At 44.5% G+C, this 25719-nt stretch overlaps 1 long non-coding RNA gene across 2 annotated transcripts; it reads left to right on the forward strand.

Annotated features, from left to right (window-relative positions):
- The first annotated feature begins 1745 nt into the window (after nt 1-1745).
- Nucleotides 1746-22929, forward strand: LOC306657007. 2 transcript variants are annotated; one of them, XR_013762693.1, is made up of 5 exons: nt 1746-3310; nt 4706-4880; nt 15613-16450; nt 18333-21171; nt 22824-22929. It is a non-coding gene; the product is annotated as an uncharacterized lncRNA (long non-coding RNA). The 2 variants fall into 2 exon arrangements; XR_013762694.1 differs by lacking the exon at nt 22824-22929 and adding an exon at nt 10974-11043 and having other exon boundaries at nt 1752-3310; nt 18333-18845.
- Nucleotides 22930-25719: the final 2790 nt, after the last annotated feature.

The following is a 25719-nucleotide window of genomic DNA, read 5'->3' on the forward strand; positions in this document are numbered from 1 at the left end:
CTCCCACGGTTGGCCACTCCCCCTCCTCTCCATTTCCTCTTTGGATCGCTTGACTTATCACCACTCTTCAGGTTTCTCTTAGACTTCATTCCACAGCTGTCTTCTTCCTTTGCTTCTCTTCAGCCTCTGTGGGAATCAAGATCATGTCGGCAGCTTCAACTTTAACCTAGGTGACCACTTCAATGCCTTAGTGCTGTCCACAGGCAGACCAGGAAAGGAAAGTGCCTACGGCACATTCCCATACTGTATCAAACTTTGAGGTTACATGCTACAAACAAAGGCCCAAACAGAACCCAAGTTCAAGGTCAATCTTTGAGCAGTGCCAGTACAGAAGGTTCCCTGACCTCTGCACTGTCAACTAATACACAGATCCAAACTGAAACATATTCAGAGACATAGCCAAAAAGAGACTAGAGATTAGGGCCATGGAATCCAGGATAATAGGAAGGGGCTCAGTGCTGTGGACATTGCGGAAATAACTTCAGGATAGTCTAGCAACATGGCTGAAGATGTGCCTTAGAGGTTTTTTAGATTCCTATCGCAGGCCAGGGAAACTCAAGGTGCATGCCACTGCAGTAAAACAGCTAGATTCTGTAGCCACAGTCAAGAGGCTAAGGGATCAGAAATGTGGGCAGGTCATTAGCAGTGTGCTTCTGTGAAGTTCCAAGGTAGAATTTTACATTTTATATTTGTCCTTGTTAAATTTTATCTTGTTAGTTTCTGCCTAGTGTTTTGGATGTCAAAATAATTTTGAATCTCAATTCTTGCATCTGCCATTATTATCTCTTCATGTTGCTCAGCTTGTATCATCGGCAAATTGTATGTGGCCTTCTCCATCCTTAGCCAAGCAATTGATAAAATGCTGAAACCAGTCAAGAGCCAAGCACGTGACACTTCTCTCCCGTGGTCCATGGAGTTGACAGCAACCTATTAATCCACCCTCTTTTGGAAGTGGTTGTACAACCAGCTGCAATTTCACCTGATTGTCCAAACACTCAGCTAATATTTCATTATTGTGTCCACCAGGCTATCATTCATCTCTGACAAATGCTCTGTTGAAATCAAGGCAGGTTTTTGTAAAGATTTCCCCCAGTTTTTTTCCTGCTTCACCAATCATGGCATGTAATAAAGAAAAAAGAGGATGATTATGAGGTTTGGCATAACTTCTCCTAATGAGTCACTGCTTCCTCTTCTCAGTGCTCACAAGCCATCTGCTTAATATTCTATTTTAGAAACTTTCCCTGGAATGAAACCTGATTGCCATGTGTAGTTTGCAGAATTCCTCTTTTTCTAAAACTGGGAATGTATTTGTTCACCACCAACCTCCTGGCCCTGCTTCCACTTCTCTGGGACCACATGGATTGGAGATTCCTGAAAGGGACTCTGAGCTCCCATTGCCCATTTGTTCCCTTACCTCCGATGAACTGAAGAAGTTATCTGACATCCCTAAATCTCAGTATTGTCATGCTATCTTCAGCTTTTCTTTCCACCTGATGGTAAAAATCTAAAGCCAGTCTTCTTATTCTTCTTGGTAGAGATGATAGAAATATATGTATCTTTCCTTCGAATCCCATATCTGCTCCAAGCAATTGGACTTTGTCCAAGCTGTTGGCTCTGAACATCACACGTACACCTCGTCCTCATGCATTTACTCAGCTCTCAGCTAAGTCTGAGCTGAAGTCCTCAACTGTCTTTTTGCTGGCTCCAGTTGCTCCTTCTACTTCCCATTTTAAATGGAAGTCCCTTTTAACTAGGATTTCACTCTACGGCTGTCTATCTAGCCACACCAAACCCTGGACTTCAACTCCTCTGAATGTCCCAAGTCCTTCTTTAGAGACCCTTTTCCTTCCTGGTCTCCTGCCATTCAAAGAGAGTGATAGGCATGCCAGGAATCTGCTGGACTCATATGTGCTGAGGTGTGACAAGATAAATAGCAGTTGCACATCATGGCCATGTTCTTCAGTGATAAGTAACATCTCTCTCTCAACCTAACCCTTCCCAGTGGTCTCCTCTCAAACTCCTTCCTAGATTACAACCTGAATCTGTCTCCAGAATGGAAATTCGCACGACTGTTGCCTAGCTACTGAATTTCCAGGTGGTTCTACTCATTACAAATCACTAGCCTGAGGAAAGAACCCTGTTCCTGGGGTGAGACAAAGTGACTCTGACATCGTCTGTTTAATTGAGATCTCTGCCTGCTTATTCCTACTCCAACGAGGCTCTCATTGTGATCTCAAGAGCAAAGAATCCTGAGTCTCCTTCTCGTATCTAGCCTGACTTCCTCTCTTCACTCATGCACACATCCTGCTAAGTCTGTATAGTTAATACCTTCAGTTGTTCCAAACACAATATATTCCTGAGCACATAAAAACATAGCACTTGAACTTCATGAACTCTCCAAATTAATTTCATGTCTTAAATATTGACTACATTTTCTTCCTTCCGTTTGTTAGATTTTTCTTTTGTCAATATCATCCTTCATATCAAGTTTAAGCCAGACTGGGACGTCTGAGAGAATATATTTCCCAGAATATTCTTCCTTAACGAAGGGATTTTTCCCCCTCAAAACTCTTCTGATATCTGATTGCAGGCATTTGCCTTTGTCTGTGTTTTTCAAGCCACCCTACTGAGGTGGAAAAATGAATGTATTTTATCTGGTTTATCAACTGGGCTTCTGCAATGGCTCTTCTGACCTTCCTGCAGCTATGGAGTTTGTGAGCCCCTACACCCACGTAATCTCATGAGCCAATTCCTTAAAATAAATCACTTCAGAGAGAGAGAGACAGACAAAGTCTCCTGGTGATTCTGTTTCTCTGGTGAGCACTGACTGATACAGATTCCAATACAGCCAGAGCTCAGGTGCCTTGCTGAAAAGATTTAATCTATCAGTATCTTAGAAAAATCAAAAATTTCTAAAGAATTAAAATAAATCTTATTTTTTACTGAAGATGGACCAAAATGCACATAAACATAGATAGAAAGCTTGCTGGGAACTCCAGAAGATACCACCAAGAGAGAAAGGTCACAGTCCATGAAAAATCCCCTTGGAACTGGGTTGGCAGTGGGACTTCTGAGGAGTGTCCTATCAGAGACTAGAAGATTCAGTCAGGCAGGGTAGGAGAAGGCCCTAGAAGCTCAGGGAAACAGCTCAGCGGAAACACAGCTTACAGGGCTGGTCTCGGAACCCAAGAAGAGAGGGCTCGAAAGCCCCAAGGGGCGGGAGGAAATGGTCTGGGGCAGACTGGCCTCCACTTCAGGCAGCAGAAACAAAGCTGGAGGCACCAGACGGGACCAGAGACTGCTTTCCAAGGTACAGAACCCTCCCTCCTGCCTCACTCTTAATTTATACCCTCAGCTCAGATGTGAAACATCTATAAACATATTACATATAGTGTATGATAGGTATATAATTTATAGTATATAATAAGAATATAGTCATAATACTATTAATTAATTTAATAATAAACTCTGGATTATAATTTCCAACCTATTTTACGGCACCTGTGTCAATTTCATTGCAACAGTCACAGAATTGAAAACTTGGGACTTGCTGGATTTTAAAGGAGACACCAACCCAGGATAAACCAGATCCTCAGCAGTTCGGCCCAGGCAAGCCTGAGTCTGCCTTTAACAGGCTGTGATAGCGGCAGCTGTGGGGAGCCGGGCAGGAGCAATGGGTACCCTTGACACTACATGTTACCACATGGACCAAATTCTCAATTTGTGTAGAAACAGGAACTATTTGAGATCATTTGTCTTTAGAAATATTTTCAAATTCAAAATAATAAATTTAAAAATCACTTGGTTTAACCTTGTGGCTTTAACTAAACTCATTCCAGTGCTTTTCTTATTGACTTATGCTGATAATTCTTTTTGCCTAAGCTTTTCCAATTCCATTTTGAAAATTACGCAAACATACTCCCAATTTTAATTCTTCTTTCTCCTATAGATTTTTAAAATAAAATTAATATTCATTCCAATTTTATTGTGGTTTACTGCACTAGCAGTTGAGATAAATCTCAAATATTTATTTGTAGAGACGTTTATGAGCCACCTATTGTCCATGACCTGCATCAGGTACCAGGGGTAATGTGTGCAAAACTATTTATCTTTCCCTAGTCTCCTTATTAGGATGTATCTTTAAAGGCATTATGCCAAAGAAAACCATCTTTAATCCTTAGGAAACATGGATATCAATGGCCATTGAATTAGATTATCCCTACTCTTATGAAAATACATTTTTTTAATTTATAAAGATGCCACTTACGTAGTTGGCATCATGCACAGGAACTCATTACGATGATTTGACCACATACGCACTACTCTAAAGTGACTTTGCAAAGCTTCAGACTCTTCCTTCCCCCAGTCTTTCTTTACCTCCTTTATCATTTGGCTTTGGGTCAGTCTTTCCACGGGCCTTTCTTACACCTCGGTGTCTTCTTTCCCCACGTCCCTCCCGGGCTGCTCTGGACTGTGCGGGATGTGCCTCTCAGGGCTCCCCAAGGGTCACTGTGCCTTTCCTTTGCTAGTTCCTGCATAGGGCCACCCACAGAGCTGTCTGATACAGCTACTGCTTTCTACAATACTGTACTGGAGACCAGGCTTTCCGCTGATCTGACCCCAATTTCCTTTCTTAAACCTCTAAATTGAAAGCCGGATTCACACACACAGTTGTGTGCTCACCCACCTGCACTGTGACTTCCAGGACGACCTGGGAATGGCCTCCTCCTCAACCAGCGGCATGAGGCCACGTCGCCACCCCCAGGCCCTCATGGCAGCTTCCTCATGCCCAGAAGCAGGCTCTGGCAGCCCACCTGCCCATCATTTACGCCTCCTTGAGCTGGGCTTTCCCCTTGCTGGCTGGCCTTCCTGGTGTGCAGGTAGTTAAAAGCTTTCAAAGGTCTTGCAGCCTAAATCCACGTAGCTAAAGGGCCTGTAGCTTTCTCTGAAATAAAGTGGGAAATTCTCATTTTACTACAGACTGTGCATTTCCCTCTTTCCCCAAATTTTATGAAAAACCCTTGGGGAAGCCTTCCTTGCACCTGACAGTCAACCCATCTGCTCCAGAAGCAAGCCGTTTCCAGGAGCTTCCAACCCTCCAGATGTTTCCAGATGATTTCCTGGTAAACCCTTAATTTCTTCTGCTGTCAGAACAGTTTGAGGGACGTCAGAGCCTGCCCCACACCTTTCTGCTTCCTGTTTTCTGATCTTCGTTTCTCATTTTTATTTATTTGACATCCATTTGTTGTTGTTGTTCTCAAGTGTTTTGATCACAAATCAGGAAGCCCTGTGCTTCCTGACCTGTTCTTGCACATCCACAGGAAAATATTTATTGAGTGATCTTAGGGGATCATGTGAATTAGGATGTCCCCGGGGCATAAGGTTTGGTTCACAGTCTTGTATCATCATATTAATCTTTGAACCTCTGCTCCTTGTGGAATTTCCTGTTGTGAAAAAAAAATCTTTTTTTTTTTTAATTTGAAACATCTTTTTAGTTGTTTAGCTTCATTCTTATCTCAGTTACCCTTTTCTACTCTTCCTCATTTTCTTCATCTCAATAGCAGGCAGACTGCTAAGGCCTCAAGCATGAATTTGAATCTTAGCTCTGACTTTTACCAGCTTGGGACCCAGAGTAACCTCTGAGTCTCAGTTTTCTCATCGAAAAATGGGGATCATGATAGTTCTTACTTCAGGAAGACCTTTGGGGAAGATTAAGTGAATTCAGATGTGTAAGCCGCTTAACAGAGGGCACTGGACGTGATCACTAATGTTAGTTATTATTGTCATTTTCAATATCTCTTATAACTCCCATTTGTACTAAAATCTAACCGTAGCTTAAACTTTTTTAACTGCCTTTGAATTATTATTTTATATGTAACATGTGGTCTTTGTCTGTCTGAAATCCCCAAGAATATTCCAAGGGAAAATCACTACCAAAGAAGCCTGAAGGCTGCATTTTCTTTCTTTATGCTTCTATAAGAAAGGTCAGCATGGTCATGTGACAGCACAATATGACTTCCGTTCAGCATTGTTCTCTGCCTATTTTCATATACACAGTTACACAAAACTACTTATACAAATCTTTCTATAAGTAGGCAGGGTCACAATAAATATTAGGGAAAATAAGAATTTAAGATGGTTAAAATGTAAGCTTATGGATGAACCTTAAGAAGAGTGCCATAGAGCCCACAGATTTGTGCTGGGTACCACCAGCAGACAGGATGCTGAAATGACAATGGATTGAATCCAGTTGGGTAATCCTGGCATTCTTATGCCCATATGTGACTATGTCTTATGAAGAAAGATGGTTTTGTCACTGTCCTCTTGTCTTAATATTTAATATCACTGGTAGTTTTGTCTTTCTACCTCTTTCTACCATCTTATATAATTTCTGACTCCTCCAAAGTGCCTTTTTCTTTCAACTTGAGGATAAAAACTTAATCTCCTCATATTGTTCAGATCTGTTAACCAACTTCAGGTTTGGAGCTCTCCACTTGATGTCCAATACCAGGCATCTTGCAGCTTAAAGTCTTAAGATTTCTCCCACTTTTGCGAATGAGGAAAAGGCATAACAGGCAAGCCTTGTATTTCCAATTTCTTCTCACTTCTTAAGTGGAGGTTTAATTGTTTTCTAATTTAATGGACATAAGTATCAATGGTGAAACTTGTCCTTGCAGGTTCTTGGTCCTATGGGCAACCGGCCAATCTGCTAGGTTTATTCACCACAGCATAGGAATCTGATGCAAGTGGCCTAGGATCACACACTTTCATAAACCCTGCCTTAGGTCAATAATATAGCCCCCATGTTCTCACTGGCCTAACTGGGTATTATAAGGACCCAACTCTTTTCTCTCCTCCAAACTCCATATCCATCTATCTCCAGGCACAACTCAAGCACAGGACATCCAGAGCTGCATCCGCTTCCTCTCAGCCGTTGTCATGACCATCCATCCATCACTCATGCTGAAAACCCAGAAATTACCTCACATGTCTCCATTTCTCTCTCTTCCAACTGCCAATCAACCACCTAGTGCCATTGACTTTAACTCCTGAAGTCCCCTTATATCAGTCCTCTCTGCGTCTCTGTGGAAATTGCATAGCTCCTGGTCCACACTGCTCCTTCGAGTCATTGTGATCTCATCTGATTGATGGCAATAGGCAGCTGACTGCTCTCAAGCTCTTCATATAAATGTTTCCACTGATGCTGGAGTGACTTTCCTAATAATACAGATGTAATCAAGTAACCTACACTGCTTTGGGGATAAGGTCCCACGTCTGTAGGACAACACTGAAGGCCTTCCAGGGCCTGGTTACTCTGAACCTCCTTCACTTAGTTCCCTACCAATCCTTCCCAAGAAGGTCCCAGTCATCCCCCTTGAACTTCATGCTGCAACCACACTGAATCACCCAGGCGCCATTGAACACGCCAGCCTATTATATGGTCCTTTAATTTCCTAATTCCAGAAAAGCCTTCCCAACTTACTTGTCAAGAACACTTTTCACATTTCAGAATCATGTCCAATCATCTTTTCTGCAAAAAATTTGATGAGAATTATAAAAAGAGTTAAAGTAAAATTGGCCCCTTTATAGCAGAAAGAGCAAAGAGTAAGGGTAGGAACTTGTGAAGAATGGAAGAAAAAAAAACTCACTGCTATTTATGGGAAAAGACTGAGCAGATGACCTTTCGATTTTGAAACCCAGGAGAGCTAGCTATGAAAAAATGTTCCCTAGGAAATGTTGGACTTTAATTACTCTTTAAAAGGATGGGCTTCCACTTGCAGCCACCATATAGCCATTGAGCTTAAACTTATCCTTCCTCTGTAAACAACTAGAAAACTGGAAAAGGCAGGTGAAGACAACTGTTTTCAGATATTGGGCAACTGGCAGTGAAGGACTGTGATTTCTACAAGAAAGGATTGCCCTGGCTTCTGCCTAGAGAAACTCTGGATGCTGGGAGAGGAAAGGAAATCCCAAACAGAGCGGAGGTTGTTAGTAGAGGAGACAGAAATCAGAGTGCGGAGAAGCAGCTGGGACTGTGGAAATGAGTAGCAGAAAGAGAAGAGCGAACAGAGGGAACTGCAGGAGTCCCCATAAGACTCCTCCTGAGTCCATCAATGACCTCTAAGCTGCCTACCTATAGGGTGAAATTCCACGAGGCTGGATGACCATGGCCAGAACCATGATCTGAACATTTTCCATTGCACACAAAAGGCAGGGGACATAAAGGAGACGCCATGTGAGCAGCACTCACGTTCAGTAGGCAGGATACACATTGACAGTGAAAAAACTGATCTGTGTTAAAGACTAAAGTCTTCTAATAGGTTTAAAATCAAGACCTTAACTGGATGTGATGGCACACACCAGAAGTTCCAGCACGAGGGACGATGAGGTGGGAGAATCACTCAAGACCAGGAGTTACAGGACAGGCGGCCCAGCGAGACCCCATCTCAAAATAAAAGAAAGAAAGAAAAGAAAAGAAGAATGAAAAAGGAAGAGGAAAATCAAGATGGTAGACAACCAGGTACCCACAAGTCACTTAAGCTCCTGCCATGACGCAGAGCACACTCGAAGACACCCAGTGACAAAAATACTAGACACACGTGAAGCAGGAGAGTCTGACTCATAACCAAAGACGTTAGATCAAGAGAAACAGATCCAGAGTGACAGAAACAATGAATTAGCAGACAGGATGTTCATGTAGCTGTAATAAATGTGCTTAAATATTTTCATAAAGAGCAAACGCATGAACGTGTGAGTGTGTCGGAGCAGGTGTCTGCTTCTTCCCTGCTCTCCCACCACGACACTCAGCACTGAAGACACCTGTGTCCCCAGAGGCCTGGGGTTTCTCCCCACCAGCAGGCAAGCAGTGCAGTGGTGGATACCACTGTTCGTCCTCTGAGCCAATCCAGTTCCGAAGCTGTCTACCCGGAGGCAGCAGAGAGTCGAGCCTGCAGGTCAAGGCCTTGGTCCCCGGGGGCTCAGTGTGTGTGCTCCCCCACACACTCCACGGCCGTTCACCAGCCCCAGGTCGAACTGTGCTTCTGACTGGCTGTAAACCAGGGCGCCCACAACCCCTCCTCAGGTTTAATGAACTTGCTTGAGGACTCACAGAACTCAGGAAAATACACTCGACGGCTCGTTAAAGAGGACATTGCAAAGGATTCCAAGGGTGACGAGGAGCCAAGGGCCAGGGATGGAGAAAGGGGCAGGAAGCGCCCACGTCCTGTCCAGGTGCTCCACCCTCCGGGAACCTCCACATGCTCAACCATCTGGAGGGTCCCTAAGCCTGTCCATGTGGGGTTTTATGAGACTCTCGAGTGGTCAGGACTGCTCGTAGACCAGTTGGGGAAGGCCAGCAGAGCTCTATGCAGATTCTTCTGGTCTCTCTCTGCAGCATTCCTTCCTCTGAGGAAAGGGGCAGGACCCCTTCTGAAATGGCCATCTCAACATCAGGCAGTTTATTTATGGCCACGTCTTCGACAGAAAGGTGGGAGAAGATTAGAGTATATTTTTAGTTTCTATGAGTCACTTTGGGGAAGAGAAATTCCAGTTTTCATGGCCTGCTTGGAGAGAAAAAAAGAGCAGGTAAAAGAGGCTAAGAAAAGTCAGAGAGAGGGTTTTGACTTTCCAGTTCTCCTTCTGAGGTCTAAAGCACCCGGATGTTGTTCTAGTCACTTGGATAATAACAAGTGCCACGAGAGTGAGGAACCAGGAACCCTGGATGAAAACAAAGCTGAACAAAATGCATTATCATACTCCACACTGGGAAAGAAGGACAGCAGAGAATAAAAAGAACTCCTCCAGGGAGGGCAGTAGAATGAATCGGACATCGTTGCCCTACCTGCATAGGTGACTACCTGACCCATGTGACTCTACATTGCGTACAAACAGAAAAATGAGAAGTTATACTCCACGTATGTATGATGTGTCAAAGTGCATTCTACTGTCGCATATAAACAATTAGAACAAATTAAAAAATACGATCTGGAAAGATAAATTCACTAGATGATGGAAGCAAAGGATCAGACGCACCAGATAAAAATATCGTAAAATTGAAGACCCAAGAAAAACTCTCCAAAATGAAACAGAGAAAAGTAAATAAATGAATGAAGCCTTAGTGACCTATGAGAATCAGAAGCATAATTGAAGCCACAAAGAAAAGAAAGAAAATATGAACAGAAAGCAATATTTAAAGGAACTGCCAAATTTTCAAAATTACATAATTATACACTTGCAAGTTTTAAAAGCTCATACAAACCCAAGTAGGATAAACACAAAGAAAATAACACTGAACCCATAATTGATTTACTGAAACCCCATGAAAAAAAGAGAAAACATTAACATTTATCAGAGAAAAGAGACAAATTACAATTAGAACAGCAAGGATAATAATGACCACAAATTTGTCTTTTAAGCACTATTATAAGCTCAAGACACAACAGAATGGCATTCTTCAGATGTTGAAATAAAAACACACGTGTTATGGTTTGGATGTGAGGTGTCCCCCAAAAGCTCACATGTAAGACAATGCGGGAAGGTTCAGAGGAGAAGTGATTGGGTTGTGAGAGTCTTAACCCAACCAGTGAATTGGGATTAACTGAGTGGTAGCTGAAGTGGTGGGGTGTGGATGGGGGAGGTGGGGATTAGGCAGTGGCTTTGGTGTATATATTTGTATCTGAAAAGTGGAGACTCTCTCTGTTTCCTGATCATCATGTGAGCTGCTTCCCTCTGCCACACTCTTCCACCATGATGTTCAGCCTCACCTGGAGCCCCAAGGAATGGGGCTGGCCTTCTGTGGACTAAGGCCTCTGAAACCGTAAGCCCTCAAATAAACTTTTCCTCCTTTAAAATTGTTCTGGTCAGATCCTATAGTCACAGTAGCAAAAAAAAAAAAAAAAAAACTGACTAAATCACACTGTCAAGTTAGAATTTAGTATACAACAGAAATGTTCTTCAAAAGTATTATGTTCCAGGAAAATAAAAACAGTTTGTCAGCAGTAGACCTGGCAGGGTCAGAAGTGCTACTCCAGGGACTTCGTAAAGGTAAGAGAACACCAGGTAGACGCGGAACCAACAAAAGAAGGCAGAGCACCAGAAATGGAAAACATTCGGAAAAGCAGGAATACATTGTTCTCAGTTTTTAAGTTTTTTGAAAGGTACTTTGTTATTTAAAGCAAGAAAGGACAAAGTATTTTGTGGACTTCAACATGCATAGAAGTAAAATCCATAGCAGCCCAAAGCACAGGAGGGGAACCAGAAACACGGTTGTAAGTGCAGGTGATTCTAATGCTTCTGGGAATTAAGAAGCAGAGATAAAATGCAAATTGCTAATATCAAGAATAAAAGGGGGCATTCACTATAAATCCTATAAATATTAAAAAGAAAATAAGGGGTAGCAATAAAAGATAATAAATTCGAGGAACAGTATTATGCTAGCTATTTGACAACTTAAATGCTATTGACCAATTCCTTGAAAGACATTAATATAACCGACACAAGAAGAAATAAAACATTGGAAGAATTTATAGCTATCGAACAAATTGAATTTATAATTTGAAAGCTTTCCAGAAAGAAACTGAAGGCCCAATGACTCCACCAGTAAATTCCATCACCTATGTAAAAGACAGATGATTCCAATCTTACAGAAATTCTTTCAAAAGTGGAGGAGGAGGGAAACTCCCCAACTCATTGTTTGAGGCCAGCATCACGCTATCATCAAAACCAGAGAAAAGCATTTTAAGAAAACAGCAAACCAGCACCTTTTGTAGATGCAGACCCCAAATCTTTACCAATGTACTAGTAGAACAAATTCAGCTACATGTGCAAAGAGTCGTCATGAGCCAGGCTATATGGGCAATGACCAAACAGACTCCATTTTACCCTAAGACTCCATGTCATGCAGGAAATGCTTCTCCCCTGAGAACACGGCTGCCTCTGTACCCACCAACAGTTGCCTGGCAGTATGTTTGGCAACACAAAATTGCAATTCTTATACAATGTAATATTGTTCTCCCTCTGAGTTCCATTTCTCTTGGGCAGTGTACCCTAACATTTGTTTAAATGTTAGTAACCATTCTGATTGTCATAGCAACAGTCACTTATGATTACTGTACTGATATGCTTTACTTATGGTATAAAAGGTGTGCTCTAACCCCTAGAGGGGGTCAAAAGGTATAGACTTGCAGCCTGCCCCTCCATCCTGCCAGCTGGCAAATCCAGACCACCAGTTGGTGAATAAAGATGGTTCCGTCTACTGCTTTAAGGCTGACTCGGTGATTGATTGTGATCTCACCACAACAGAGTGGTTAAGTATAGTTCATCCATGGAATGAAAAATTAGTTGAATGTTAGACAATCAATCCAAGTAAATTTGACCTTATTAAAAAATTAAAGGTGAGAAATCATGTAATCACATCCATAGGTACAGAAGGACTTTTGACAAAATGGAACACTCACGTAAGACAAAAACACTTACAGATTGGTGTTATGGTATGGATCTTAAATGTCCCCCCAAAGCTCAAGCGCTGAAGGCTGGTCCCCAGCTGATAGTGCCATTGGGAGGGGGTGGAAACTTTAGGAGGCGGGGCCTAGGTCATGGGGGTGCCCTCGAAGGATGTTTTGCACACCTGTCCCCTTCCTGTTCCTTTCTGCTTCCCAGCTGCCATGAGGTGAGCATGTTTGCTGCATCACGTGCTCCTGCCATGACCACCACAGAGACCAAAGTGATGGGACCAAGCAGCCATGACTGAAACCTTGAATGGAAATAAATCTTTCCTCCTTTCAATACACCTGTCTCAGGTATTTTGTTATGGTGATAGAAAACTGGCTAACACAACTAAGAATAGGAAGGAATTTCTTAAATCTGAAAAAAAAAGGCTTTTTTGAAAAACATAGTTAGCATCATGCTTAATAGTGAAACATTGAAGGCTTTTTCCTCAGTGATCAGGAACAAGGTAAGCATATACACTCACACTACTTCTAGGCAACACTGTCCTGGAAGTCCTGGGCAACCCATTAGGAAATAAAAGGCAGGAAGAATTGAAAGAAAGAAGTAAAGCTGTCTATACCGACATGATGGCATGAATATGTGTATAGAAAATTCTCACAAGTTTCAAGCAAGTTCCTAGACTCATTAGCAAGATGCAGCACAGAAAGTTTATACAAAATCAATTAGCTTTCTGTGCAATCACCACAAATAGTTCAACACTGAAATTTTAAATGTTAACTTTTAGGGAAATGTAAAACATGAAATAATCACCAAATGATTTGATAAAATGTGGGAGTCCTATACTCTGAAGGCTACATAATATTGTTAAGTGTAATTAAAGGATATCTTTAAAAAATGGATTTGAAGACTCAGTGTTGGTAAAATGTTTTTTCTACCCATATCTCCATAGATGTAGGGCAATCCCAATTTTAAAGAACCCAGAAATTTTTTTAAAGAAATTTTCAGTCTTATTCTAAAATTTAAATGGAAGTAAAAGAACCTAGAATTTCCAAAACAATGTTGAAAGAGAAGGGCAAAGTTGTAGAGCTTACATTATCTGATTTAAAAACAGATATAAAGCCACAGTCATGAGGACAGTGTGGCCCTGGTGTAAGGACCAACATAGGGAACCAATAGAACAGGTCAGGGTGCAGAAGGAACCAGGCATGTGTCATCAGCAGAATTTTGGCAAAGATGTTAAGGCTCTTTAAAAGGATTCTCTTCCCAACAATGGTCCTGCATGTTTATTTGGGAAAATAGTGAACCTGAGCATGAACACCATTTGCAAATGTTAACCCAGTCATGGAATTCTAGACCTCCATGTAAACGCTAACCTATGAAAACATCTAAGAAGAAACACAGGAAAGCTCCTCATGAACTGGAGGAAGGCAGAGATTTCTTAGAGAAATCATAAAAGGAAGAAGTACACAATTTAAACCACGCAAAAATTTAAAACTTATGCTCTTCAAAAGAGCATTGAGAAAATAAAAAGGTGGCTCAGGAAAATGACAAAAGACTGGCAACTAAGACATTTCACATAAGATCGTACACAGATGGCCAGGACACCCGGGAGAAGATGCTCACGTCATCACTCAGATTATAGTATTAAGGAGATATCATTATTGCACTCCCAGGTAGAACATGCACAATTACAGAGAAGCAATACTAAATTTTGCTGAGGATGCAGACTAACTGGAACTCCTGTTCATACATGTAAAATCGTACAACCTCTTTGGAGAACAGTTTGTTGGTTTCTTACAAAGTTAAATATATACCACACTCAGCAATACCGCTTCTCATCGTTTACTAAAGAGAATTAAGAGCTTATTTCCACACAAAGGTTTGCAAAAATGTTTTCGTAGCATAGCCAAAAAGAAGGACTCAAATATCCATCACTAGGTGAACAAACTGTAGAATATTTGTTCCATGAATTATTTACTGTTAAGTAATAAAAAGAAGTTGCTCATTGCTTAAAGTGAGCAATAGTGTAGTTAAGTCTCGGGAGTAGATTCACAGTCACAAGAAGTACATTTCCCTGTGTCCTACCACTTGTGTATTAGAGAATTGGCGAGTCTAAAGCTGGTGGTTGGCAACAGGTCAATGATCACTGGAGACAGAGCCGGGGAGGATACTGACTGCGGAGGGCTTCAGGAAGCCTTCTGGATGAGACCATGTACTGTGTAAATCTGTCAAAGCTTCCCACTGTACTCTGAAAATGGGTGCATCTTAATACTGATGTTGACAAGTGAGGAGCATGGCTCGGTAGGACGCTCTTGAAGGGAGATGACGGAGCAACATGGAAGAAGGTGGCCAGGGAGGAGTCCCACGATGAAATGGCTGGAAGACTTTCAAAGAAAGGATGGAGTAATATTGCATTTTGAGTCATTTAAATGTAAAGCCCACACCATATGTTTTCATTCAATTCCATGGTACCCACATGCGCCCTGAGTAAGTACCGACTTTGAGCTGATGAAGTCGCTGCGTGAGTCTTTACAGCCAAGGCCGATTCCGACTGAAGTCCCATTCGTTCCTGGTTTTCAGTATCCATCTCTGGACCATTTTTTTAAAATATGATTCCACTTTGGGTGAAGGCTTTTTGTGGAGGAAGGATGAGTTCCTATCTGGATCAGAGCTAGGCAGAGGAAAGAAAAGCTGTAGAGAGTCTAACACCGTGTCCTATCTGTCAGGTTCGCAGAGTCAGGAGCAACTCGGAGCCCCAAGGCCCTGCAAGTCAACAGAAATTTCAGAGATGGTATTAGATGTCACCTAATCATCAGCATGGGGACTGCAGTCAATTTTATTGACATTTTAAAGCACAGCTGGCACATGAGCCACACCTTTCTTGACCCTAGGAGCTGTGAAATCACAGTCTTCCTAAAGGGATCTGCAACTGCCAGTAACTGTCTGTGGCCGTGAACTTGAGGTCTCATTCATCTTTACATCCCAGCACCTCCCATAGGGCTTGGCATAGAAGAATCATTCCATAAAACTTGCTGAAGTCACCTGGACGACTAAGACTCTCCATCACCCAAGTCCCGGCCCTGCGGCCGGGTCGTCAGTCCCCAGATCAGGGTTCACGGCCACACTTCCTCTCCTGCCTTCCTCATTTTATTTTTTCACTTACAGATGAGCCTGTGCTTTCGCTTCCTGTTTGCTTGCTGAATCTCTGAGCACAAGACTTGGAGTCACGGAAACCTCTCACTTCAGCTTTCCCAACTCCTCGAGGGCTGAGGTCTTAGGCGCGGATGCCTCAGAAGTGCTGGGTAGGCACTTGGCAGCCTCTCGGCCGCAGCCTTGCTGGGCACTGCTGTGCTGAGTGACAGGGGAGAAAGGAGAACGACCTGGGTCAGAAGCGCCCCTCTAGCTGGGTCCTGCCTCCCCACTGCTGTGAGGCTTGGGGAAAATCACCGGGCCCCCTCCGACCCCATCTGCTGATGGATTTTTGCTGCCCTGTCTTCTGAGTAACTCAGTGGCCTCCAGAGAACCCACGCTCCTCTTCGGTGCCTCGAGATTATGTAAGGCTTGACTTTGTGCATGATTTAAGGAGAAAATTGAGGCTTCTATCAGACTCACTTTTATTGGCAAAACACCATTTTTGTACCTATATATAGAGAGAAGCAAATCACACCTTTCATACCTAGTCCTTGAGAAATGTGACCTTACTGAGAGTCTCTAGAGAGCTTGCTGTCCTGGCTTTCCATGACACTCTCCAGCCAGAGGGTCACGTCGCAGGTGATGTTCTCTTGGAACCCTCCTGGGGGGCCTGGGCTGGGTCCATGGCCCACCCCAGTGGGGGGCTTCTCCATCACCTTCTGCCATCCTGAACCTTGACATGGAAAGACCAGGCCACACGTACCTGTCCGTCAGCCATTGCCACCTTCCTTCCACTCCTCCATCCACGTTCCTGCCTCCAGCGCCGCCTTCTCCCACGCGAGATTGGGATAGGGAGTAGCAGAAGGCAAGTGTCTCCCCAAGCACAGCTTGCCCTGCGCGTGCTTTAATTGAAAGCTCTGGTCTTTAACAACTGACTCTCCCCCAAAACCTCACTTTCCTTCCAGCTCATCTCCTTAAAGGGCAGATTCCATTGGACAGAGAAGATTTGCCTCTCTGATTCACATTGTCTCATAATATTCAGCCACCTAATCTCAGCACCATCCCATGTAGGGTGCTTGTTGGTGGCGACTCGCTCGTTGGTTTTGAATGAGTCAGATTCATTTCAAGATATAAAAGAAAAATGGCCCCCAAGTTGTGACAGGCACTCTGCCAAGAGTTCCAACCATCTATGGGTATCATCACCATCATGTGATGATCATATTGACTGTCAACAGTGTCCAGCAGTCTCATGTGCAGGGAGAGGGGCCCCTCAGAGAGTAATTGCTGCAGTCTGAAGAGTCTCTATGCCACAGGTGGAGCAATTCCTTGTCATCTGCCCTGCAGGTGGCTGACGGCTCCACGTACTTCTCAGATGCCATTCTCTGCAGCCTCCTCAGATTCAGGAACACCTCTGCCTCCCGAAGCAATGGAGGGTCTCGCTCGATTCCACTCAGCTAACTTTACAGAGTTCCCTCCGTAATCCTTGCTCGTGCTGCTGGAAAGAGATGTTCCCTCTTCTCAAAGGCATTCACGGCTTGGCAGTGCCCACAGACACAGGAGAGAATGATGTTGGCTCTGGGTGACATGCGCAATGTAGGAAGAGGACAGACGTGGTTCACAAGGGGAAGGAGGGGGTCTCTCTTGAGGATCAGAAGAGGTCATCACCCAGAAAAGTCAATACTTGGGGTCCCAAGGATGGAGAGGTGTCTAGAATGCAAAGGACCCCGATCAAAAGCCCATGACACTCTACACGTGGATCCAGGGCTCTCTCCTCCCCATCCCCACCCCTGCTTTCCCAGGAAGATCTAGTGTACTGCGGAGATGGAAAACAGAAAGATGACTGAGATTTTACTTCAGAAAGGGAGGGCATGATTAGCTCTTGAAAGGAGCAGAGTAGGCGGAGGCCAGATGCATAATAATGACACTGGACACATATACAGCACGCACCAGCTGCCAGGCAGGGTGCTGACTATGTGACTGGTATTCACTCCTCTCATCTTTTTCCAGGTGAGAGGATTGAACCCAGGGGTGCTCTACCACTATCTCCAGCCCTTTTATTTATTTATTTTTGTCAAGACAGGAGCTTGCTAAGTTACCCAGTCTGACCTCAAACTTGCAATCCTCCTGCCTCAGCCTCCAGAGTTGCTGGGATGACAGGCCTGCACCACTGTGCCCAGCTCACTCATCTAATATTTGACAGATATGAACAAAAGTTTAAGGGACCTACCCAGGAGCACTGTGGCTAGAAATGGGAGAGTGGATTCTGGAGCCAAGCAGGCCAGCCCTCCGTCTGACCATCAGGAGACTACCAAGCCAGGAACGTCCAGGCCATGTTTGAGCTCTCTTTGGGAGCTGAGTTTGAGAGAGAAGGAATAAAGCCCAACGGAAAGGTATTATCCGAGGGAGGACATAAAGGAACATTGCTACTTCTTTCCCTCATCACTGCAGACAGTATGGACTGGCTTTGGGCATTGTCAATGGGCCACCATTGACTTTGTGGCCCACAGGACTCCTTTTCCTTCAAATGTGATCTGTCAAGATGAATCCTTTCTGGGGCTTGAGTATCACAAGGACAGTGCCCACCATTCAGACAGGGCTGGCCAGATTAGGGAGGAAATGAGGAGGGGCCACATGTTCCAGTGGGGGCAGGCAGCTTGCCCACAGACATGGGAGCCGGGACCTCGAGGCCTTCATCAATAAGAGGTGAAGATATGGATGCAATGAATATCATTTTCCATCTCTTCCAGCAGTAGGCCAGAGACTCGGGGTCCAAACAAAACCCTCAGGAACTCACATGGGCCAAGAACTTGACCAGGTCACCACTGGCACCTGGTACACCTTTCTTACTTACTTCTGCCTCTCTCTTCCCGAGTGCCTTGGTTCAGATGTTAGCAAGATTTCCTCCACTGGCTTTCTTCTTGTGCTTTGCAACGCTGGCTCAACCCCAGCCTGTAAACCAGAGGCAACAGGCATTTAGTTTTGTGGTGGTGTGAGGGAGGGGGCAGGCAGAGACACAAGTTTTTAGAAATCAAAAGAGTGTTTGATTTTAATTGAACAACATCCAGATCAGAAACCATGGGTTAAAATTAAACACTGCAGAATCAGAGAGAGCTGACTCTCCATGTCAGGGTCCATTCAGTTGCCCAAGAGTCAACAGACTGGTCATTCCTCAGGTCTGGGTTTCTTCTCTGGTGTGTTTACACACTGGTTTCTGGCAAGGGCAAAGTGTTTGCTTATGACCTTGAATAAAATGCAGACATCACCTCATTGGGTCTCATCAAAAGCAGAACTGGCCCGCCCATTCATCTTTGTCAGACCAGCAGGAGCAGCCAGGCCGGGTTATCCAGGGTCATGGTTGGCTTCCCAGGGGAGGTAAAGATTTTATCCTTCATTCTGCTAACGAGGCTTGGGTACACTTGAACTCCATGATCTGGAAATGCTCCATTAATACCCAGCACTCCCTTTAGATTATTTCTCACCAAGATCAGGGAATGATACAGACCTTTGGGGTGAGTCTGGACTTGGCTTTCAGGGGTTCTCAAAGGATGCAGACTGAATTCCTGCGGTAATATTCTAGTTTCAATTTGAGGACCCCTCTTCCCTCTTTGTAAGCAAAGGTCTCACCTGAGATTCAGGCTATATCCAGCACCCCCGTGCTCTCCTACAGGAAGGTTGTCAGGATGTTAGAAAGTCCAAGGAAGAAAGACCAGTAGGGCCCCTGCCCATCTGCAAGTGGTAGAACTGTTTATCCTCTCAGTAAAACCAGCGGAGCTTTGCTCTGCTCTCCACTGAAAATTCCCCAGGGCCCTGAGCAGCCTTCCAGACTGTTTTGGAAACTGCTAGAAGAAGGGGTCTGTTCAACGTTATTTACAATTTAGTAAACCATAGCATTTCTCTGGTCTAGCCAGTTTCCTAACTGACCAGACCAAACTCGGCAAACTTTTCCACGGCTCAGCAAATATGGTCAGCTCACGCAAGAGCGGACTCTCCCCTTGGGCCAGTGTCTGAGCCTGAGCACACAGCCACCATGGCCCCAAGTGACATGCACACGGCTGGCAGTCACGCTCAGTCCCGATTCTGTTGGGACAGACTGGGAGGGGCATGTAGACACAGGATGGCATCCGAGTTGGGACTGACGTGCATCAGAGAAACTGCTGGAGCCAGTGTGGCCACAGACTCAGTTCAGGTCCAGCCTGCTTTCCAGCTCTCTGCAGAGAAGCAGAACAGGACACAGATTAAAACCCATGCTTAGATTTAAATAATTGTTTCAGCAAAAATTACAAGATGCTATTTATAAACACCTACATTTTAGGCAATTTTTTAAAATTCATGTGTTGCAAAAGTATTTATAGTGATTGAAACACTTTAATCAACTCAGTTGTCTAAAGCTAGTGCTTTTCAAAATTTAATGTATACTGAAAACACCTGAGCATCTCATTATAACACAGATTCCACCAGAAGGTCTGGGGCAAGACCTGAGGTTCAGCATTTTCAGTCAGTTCCCAAGTGATGTGGATGCTGCACCTGAGTCTCGTAAAGTTGCACCTAGAAAACATCATAGGCTTCTTCTGTCCCCAGCCCACTCCTGCCTGTCTCTCTGACTTCATTTCATATTATATTATTCTGCTTTTTTCACTAGTGTTATGGTTTGGATATGAGGTGTCCCCAAAGGCACCTGTGTTAGTGCAGGAACATTCAGAGATGAAGTGATTGAACTGTGAGAGGTGTAACCTAATCAGCCCTTCCCAGTTCCAATGAACTGGGTGATCCTTGTAGGCAGGTGGGGTGTGACTGGAGAAGGTGGGTGACGGGTGGGTGATGCAACCCCTTGCTACCTGTTTCTGCTTTCCAGCTGCAGGGAGGGGCGGAGCTTCCCCACACCACACCCTTCCGCCATGATGTTCTGCCTCACATACAGCCCAAAGTGATGCAGTTGGCTGTCTATGGACTGAGACCTCTATTACCCTGAGCCAAAATAAACTTTTCCTCCTCCAAAGTGTTCTTCTTGGGTATTTTGGTCACAGCAACAAAAAAGCTGACAAAAACAAAGAAGCAATAGAGAAGGAGCACCCTTCCAGATCAACACCAAAAATGTAACTCATTCTTTATACTATATGCCCAGAATTCTTTAGGTAAAATACTGTGGTGGTTTTCTTTGTTTTGTTTTGTTTTTGGCAGTACTGGGGATTGGCACTTTGCCCCTGAGCTATATCCCCAGTCCTTTTTATTTCGAGACGGGGTCTCATTAAGTTGCACAGGCTGGCCTCTAACTTGTGATCCTCCTGCCTTAGCCTCCCAAGTCGCTGGGATTACAGGCGTGGGTCACCGTGCCTGTCCACAATACCATGACTTATTCATCCTGCCTCTTATTGATGGAGAGTCAGTATGATTCTAAATTAGGGGCCATTTTTAAGTATTTTCACCCTCTTCCTCTGTTACTGAGCCGGAAGGGGATGTGGATCACTATCAAGTGCACCTGGGCCTCACCTATATTTCTCCAAGCAAGGAAAGGAGTGCACCATGTCTCAGAATAAAATAACGGAACCCAGCTCCCCAGCAAAGAAGCACAGTTGCTGTGGCTCTCCAGCCAGGGTGTGCTTCTTGCAGATTTGCTGGTCTACCAGGATGTCTATGATATCATGGGACAACAGGAGTTGTCATGTGCTGTCAATTTTACTGAAATATTCTGAAGGAATATCAACTCCTTATTTTTAAATTAGAACACACATGCATAAGAAGAACAAAACGCAAAATTCACTGGAATTTTTAAGATTAAATCTTGAGAGCTTAGAAATATTTTCTTGCTTGTGTGGCCAGTTGTTTTAAACTCTCTGGGATACAGTTCACACCTCTGTGTGCTTAGGAGCAATTTGTTAGATAATGTCAATTAACCAGGTTAATAATGACATTAACCTGGTTTTGCACCCTTAGCTACATGTGAGGAAACTGAGGCACAGGGGAATGGATTAACCCAAGATAGCTGGTTAATTAAAGCAGGTTCATAATGTGGTCTGGATCGTTAAGACCAAAAAAGTGTGTGAGGCTTTGCACAGCTGAGAATGTCTATAAATCCCTGTGTTATCCTGTGTCAGTCAGGTGTTTATGTATTCTAAAATCTATAGAGAAACTGTTAATATCCCCAGTGTTCAGACCCAATCAAAACAAATTAAATTAGAAGCTCTTTGGGTAGAACCAGCTAGTAGGGGTTTGGCTGTTGTTTTTGTTTTGCTGTTTAATTTCCCAGGTGATTCCAGGGTTTGACCTAGAATTGCCAGGTAGAGCAAATAAAAATATTGGAATTTCAGAAAACTAATAAATATTTTACTACAAATGTCCCAAATATTTCATGAGATATACTCTTCTGGTAAAAGAACAGCAACGCGTATGAGAAGGGAAAGGGGAAGAAGGGTGCGCTCATGGGAGAGAGTGGGCCCCCTGGAGAGGACAGCGGCCCTCGCCACGTCAGAGACTTTGAGGGTTTCTGGGTCCCATTGCTCCTGCCTCAATTTCTCACACCCCTTCACTGGTTGATTTCCCTTTGAATAGCCCTCAGCAGACTTCTGGGATGTCCTGGTCAGAAGGAGTGGTTGAGGCCATTCATGATTTCAGTGATAAAGGAGGGTTCCAGCTACATGAGACACACTTACATTAAAAAGGTTATTTGTCATGTGTCTAAATTCAAACTTGACTAGGTATCCTGAATTTGATCTGGCCCCCCACTAGAGCAGCCGTTTGAAAGCAGGGCTTTAGGGAAGGACTTTGACTACAAGGGCTCCTGGACAGCACTTCAAGGTCAAGCTGATCCTATAAGGTCAAGCTTTGCTCACTCATGGGTAGACCTCCATACCAACCATGTTCAGTCTGAGACAAGGCGTCAGAAGCCAAGGAGGTGGTGTATTCTGGATCGATAGAGCCCTGGGCCTGACGCTTGTAATTTTTCTCTAAAGAGAAAACGATATTATTTACTGAAAGGTGAGCCAAGTCACAGGGACACGTATGGTTCACAATACTCCACTACAAGTGGCTTACGGTTCACTGAAGCATCTTTTCATCTGGTTCTGCACATTGTGTACACAGTAAATAGAGCCCCCAACCAGACCTTGACAAAAGTTTAAATGCTCCCAGCAGGACTAAATCTCTTCCCATAAACACCAACTTCCTGCCACAAGCAGCTGGGCATCTTTTGAAAATGATCTGCAGATTTGCATTACACGGCTTCTTCTAACCAACTTCTTGTGTCCCAGGCCTGGTGATCAGGACACTGAGGAGCCCTCTGTCTGCTTAGGCTAACATCTCTCAAGGTTAAAAATGCAAACAACCAACAAGAAGCAAGAAGCAAAAGACCCATGATACAGTCAGAGCAGCAAACACCAAAATGAGGGCAGGAGAACAGCCAAACCCGGGCCCAGCTGTCTTCTTCCTGGGACAGGGAGACCAGGGTGCCAGGAGAAACACTGACAAGCCACCGCCACCGGAAGCTCCTGGGGCCAGCGGCTGCCATCTGGTAGCTGGATTTCAGCTGTGGTCGTGCTAAGCAATTGTTCCACAGGTCTGACCTCCCAGAACTTGTGAATTTCTAGACTCATCCATAATTTGCAAACAATGAAGCTATTACTAGAAAGGACCCTGTGAGCTGTCCTGTTGTGTAAGTGCTAATGCCCTTGTAACCTGATCCCACAGTTCCAGAAAGAGTGGGCCCTTCCTCTGCATATTTTCCTGTTTGGTTACTATTTCCTCCTGGTTTCAAACCCATAAATGGTACCTATGGAAAACCACGCTGGGCTCTGCCGGGCACCATTCAACCCAGACCGACTCCTGTTCAAACAGACCCCAAATCCAAGACAAGCAGTGTGTGGGCGAGGGGAGGGGCAAGTGATGACGAGGACTTTCGCAAGAGCACATGTGAAGGCAGGAAGTGGGGAGCGGGGCTGGGCGTCCTCAGCTCCCAGCCCAGAAAAGAGCCGGCTGCCTGGACACCCCCGTTCCTGCCAGTGGCAGAGATTCCAGCCCCGCCAGATACACACGCAACCAATCAGCCCGCTGGCCTCCCTCCTGGTGTTCCTGATGGCCGCATGGTCCATTACACCCAGAGAACTCTTGAGGGCACGTGTCACCTCTCAGGTTAAGACTGAAATCCGGCTCCTTCACGGAGGACCCCAGTGAAACTTGGAAGACACAGAATCCTCCCCCTGGAGCAAAGAGCCCAGCTCTCCCTGCTGCCTGGGCGCACTGGCGACTCTCAGTGGCCACAATGATTCATGTGGCTTTTGTCCACCCACAAGGCCTCCGTGGGCGAGGACACCATCTGGTGACCAGGAGCAGTGTGCACGACAGCAGGCCATCCTGGAGGGCCCGGGAGCCAGGCGCCAAGCTCCCAGGGGCACGCATTCTCCTCTGGCTCATTAACCGTGCACTGCAGGAGCAGCTGGAACTTTCTGAGGCGTTCAGCACCCTGTGCTAGACCGCGAGAGCTACCAGGTTATTAAGAGAGTCTCCGTCCTCAAAAATCTCGGCACTCAAAAGATCAGGAAGGCCTGAAAGGTGGGAGTCCTGCAGACAGGAGGATGCTCTTGGCACACAACGGGAGAGATGGAAAGGATGGAGGGACCTCAAGACAGGAGTGTGAACCTCCAGACGCCCTCCAAGCAGAGCCAGTGAGGCGCCAGCCAAGGAAATGCTCAGGGAACCTGGCAGAGCGTATCCAGGGGTGATCGTCAGAGTTCCAAAAAAGTGAGAAGCTGGAAATCCCCTGAATGCCCAACCATGAACCATGACTGAAGGTTCAGAGAGTGGCCATTGGGCAGCCCGCCACGAAATGAGTCATTCACTCATTTCTCCATTTCGCAAATCTTGGTTGAGCACCTACTCTACCGGGTCTGCCCCGGAGACCCAAGTATGAACAAAAAGGAGGAGAACCACTCCTCAGCACAGAATATACTTAGGCGAAATGTGTATGTGTGTGTGTGTGTGTGTGTATGTACTCATATATATCTTAATACCCATATATATCTTAATAAATGTAAATATATATGACATAATATGTATGTAAACACATACATATATATACATGATATACATATATACATGCATATATATGTGTGTGTGTATATGAAATATATATATATATATATCTTGAACTTTCAATAAGTCAGAGTGGATGTTATTGATCAGTAGAGATGGAGCCCCTTATTGGTAACAGATGAACAATTGACCAAGACTGCTGAAGGAACACAAACCATACATATAGTATCCAAATACTCACAAGGTTTTCAAACAAACTGCAAGCTTGTCTGTGTGTGTGTGGCAACAAAGGGTATGTTCTGCTTCAGAAAGGGACACATTTAAAAACAAAAACACTGGCATACCTTAATAATATAAATCTGAAGGCCATGATCAATTTAGAGCTTGCTAGCTAGTAAGAACAGAAGGGTCACCTTTGAGTTGGGCAGTTCCCTGAGGACTCTGCTGGGTATTGGGGAATCTGTCTGAGAGATCATTGTATGTCCACCCTTCCTACTGGATTCCTGCCATTAGGGAAGAAGGAGGCATTCCTCTGAAAGTAAGAGCAAAAGAGATGCCATACTGGGATGGGGTGAAGGCAAGAGGGACAAAAACATTCCACACTTGTGTGTGTGTGTGTGTGTGTGTGTGTGTGTGCGTGCGTGCACATGCACTTGTGCACACACAGAGGATGCTGGGACCCAACCCAGGACCTTGTGCATGATCGGTGCACCCCAGCTCCATCCTAACCCTTTTTATTGAATGCATAACTTAAAAATGTTTTTCCACATCAAGGAGATGTCCAGCAGAGCAGTCTGAAGGCACCCTGATCGCAGATGCCCCACCACATCCTCCTGCCCCTAGACTGAGCAGCCAGCCACAGGCTCCCCAGAAGTCTCAGGGAGGCTAACGGAGGCACACAGCCTTGTTGCCACTGATTTCCCTCAGTCCATTTCCTTGACCTAGAGTGATCTAAAATCAGTTATTTCAGTCTGAAAACATTTTAAACAATTATTTATGTTTAATACAAATAAATTAAATACACAATTAATAAATTAAAATTCTGGGATCCTCAGGAACTGGGAAATTGGGGTTATTTTCAGATAGAACTAGATTTAAATATGTTGCTGGGCCACTAAT

This window comes from Sciurus vulgaris (assembly GCF_902686455.1).
Source record: "Sciurus vulgaris genome assembly, chromosome: 3".
Taxonomy (NCBI): domain Eukaryota; kingdom Metazoa; phylum Chordata; class Mammalia; order Rodentia; family Sciuridae; genus Sciurus; species Sciurus vulgaris.